This window comes from Theropithecus gelada, chromosome 6 (assembly GCF_003255815.1).
Source record: "Theropithecus gelada isolate Dixy chromosome 6, Tgel_1.0, whole genome shotgun sequence".
NCBI classification, from domain to species: Eukaryota; Metazoa; Chordata; class Mammalia; order Primates; family Cercopithecidae; genus Theropithecus; species Theropithecus gelada.
Window position 1 is genome coordinate 83,000,262 of NC_037673.1, and position 3,058 is coordinate 83,003,319.

Consider the following 3,058-nt stretch of genomic DNA (forward strand, 5'->3'; position numbering starts at 1 on the left):
AAATTGAAGTAAAGAGTAAAACTATCTGTTTCCAGATGACATAATAGAAAATCCCAATAATCCATAAAAAAGCTACTAAATCCAATAAACAAATTCAGCAAAGTTTTTGAGTACAAGATCAATGCATAGAAACCAATTGTGCTCTTATACACCACCAATAAACAATCTAAAAAAGAAATTAAGAAATTAATTCAATTTACAGTAGCATCCAAAGGAATAAAATGCTCCCCAATTAGCCAAGGAGATTATGATGGTTAATTTTATGTGTCAGTTTTACTGAGCTAAGAGATGCCCATATAGCTGATAAAATATTTCTGGATGTGTCTGTGAGGATGTTTTCAGAAGGGATTAGTATTTGAAGTGGTAGGCTGAGTAAAGAAGATTATCCTCACTGATGTGGGTGAACATCATCCAATCCACTGAAAGCTGAACAGAACAAAAAGGCAGAGGAAGAGTAAATTGGCTCTCTGCTTGGGCTAGGGTATCCATTTTCTCCTGCCCTCAGACATCAGTGGTCTTGGTTCTCAGGCTTTCAAACTTAGACTGAGACTTACACTATTAGCCCTCCAGTTCTCAGGCTTTCAAATTTGGAATGAAACTATACTATCAGCTTCCTGGGGTCTTCAGCTTGCAAATGGCAGACCATGAGACTTCTTAGTCTCAGTAATTGTGTGAGCCAATGCTACATAATAAATCTCTTTCTATATATTTCTATATATACCCTATTGGTTCTGTCTCTCTGGAGAACCCTGATTAATACAGATGTGAGAGACTTGTACACTGAAAGCTACAACACATTACTGAAAGAAATTTAAGAATACTTAAATGAATCGAAATACATTAGTGTTAATACATTTGAAAACTTAATATTATTATGATGTCATACTACCCAAATAAATCTATATATTCAATGAAATATCTAGGAAAATTCCAATGACCTTTTCTTTAAAAAAAGAAAAAGTTAATTCTCAAACTCATATGGAATTTTGAGTGCCCCTTAATAGCCAAAACAATCTTGAAACAGAAGAATAATGTTGGAGGACTCACATTTTCTGATTTAAAAACTTTTACAAAGACTATACTTTCAGGGATCTTTTCTATAGTTCATTCCTAGAGAAATTTCCCTGAGCATGTAGAGCATGAAAAAACTAAATATGGAAAGGAAAGACCATTACCAGCCACTACAAAAACACAATGAAGTACACAGACAAGTGACACAATAAAGCAACCACATAAACAAGTCTGCAAAATGACCAGCTAACATCATGATGACAGGATCAAATCCAAACATATCAATACTAACCTTAAATGTAAATGGGCTAAAAGCCCCAATTAAAAAACACAGAGTGGCAAGCTGGAAAAAGAGCCAAGACAAATTTATATGCTGTCTTCAAGAGACTTATCTCACATGCAATGACACACATAGGCTCAATATAAAAGGATGGAGGAAAATTTACCAAGTAAATGGAAAACAGAAAAAAGAAAGGGATGCAATCCTAGTTTCTGACAAAACATACTTTAAACCAATGAATATCATAAAAGACAAAGAAGGGCATTATATAATGCTAAAGGGTTCAACTCAACAAGAAGAGCTTATATCATAAATATATATGCACCCAACACATGGGCACTCAGATTCGTAAAAGCAAGTTCTTAGAGACCTTCAAAGATACTTAGACTCCCACACACTCATAGTGGGAGACTTTTACACCCCATTGGCAATATTAGATAGATCATCAAGACAACTAATTAACAAAGATATTCAGGACCTGAACTTGACAGTAGATCAAACGGACCTTATAGAAATATATAGAACTTTCCACTCCAAAACAACAGAATATACATTCTTCTTATGACCACATGGCATTTACTCTGAAATTGATTACATAATCAGAAGTAAAACACTTTTTAGCAAATGCAAAATAACTGAAATCATAACAGTCTCTCAGACCACAGCACAATCAAATGTGAAATCCAGACTAAGTAGTTTATTCAAAACCATACAATTACATGCAAGTTGAATAATCTGCTCCCAAGTGACTTTTGGGTAAATAATGAAAGTAAGACAGAAATCAAGAACTTCTTTGAAACTAATGAGAACAATGATACAGCATACTAGAATCTCTGGGACACAACTATAGCACTAAATGCCCACATTGAAAAGTTAGCAAGAACTCAAGTTAACAACCTAAATAACTAAAGAACTAGAGAATCAAGAGCAAAGAAATCCAAAAGATAGTAGAAAACAATAACCAAAATCAGAGTTGAACTGAAGGAGATAGAGACATGAAAAACCATTCAGAATATCAATATCCAGGAGCTGATTAAAAAAATATTAATAAAATGAACCACTAGCTAAACTAAGAAAGAAGAAAAGAGAGAAGATTCAAATAAACACAATCAAAAGAACAAGGATGATATTACACTGACCCCACAGAAATACAAACAATGGTTAGAGAATATTATGAGCACCTCTTTGCTCATAAACTAGAAAATCTAGAAGAAATGGATAAATTCCTGGACACATACATCCTCCCAGGACTGAACCAGGAAAAAATTGAATCCCTGAATAGACCAATAACAAGTTCTGAAATTGAGGCAGTAATAAATGGCCCACAAACCAAAAACAAACAAACAAACAAAAAACCAAAACAAAAAAGCCCAGGACCTGATAGATCCACAGCTGTAGTCTACCAGATGTACAACGAAGAGTTGGTACCACTCCTACTGAAACTATTCCAAAAACCTGAAGAGGAGGAACTCATCTCTAACTCATTATATGAAGCCAGAATCATCCTGATACCAAAACCTGGCAGAGATACAACAAAAAAGAGAACTTTAGGACAATATCCTTGATGAACATTGATGTGAAAACTCTCAAAAAAATAATGGCAAACTGAATCCAGCAGCACATTAAAAAGCTTATCCACCACAATCAAGTTGGCTTTATCCTCAGGATGCAAGGTTGGCTAATCTACACAAATCAATAAATGTGATTCATCACATAAACAGAATTAAAGACAAAGATCACATGATTATCTTAATAGATGGGCAAAAG

At 34.2% G+C, this 3,058-nt stretch overlaps 1 pseudogene; it reads left to right on the top strand.

The window, feature by feature from the left end:
- Positions 1–1,072: 1,072 nt before the first annotated feature.
- LOC112627324 lies at positions 1,073–1,159 on the top strand (annotated as a pseudogene).
- The last annotated feature ends 1,899 nt before the right edge of the window (positions 1,160–3,058 follow it).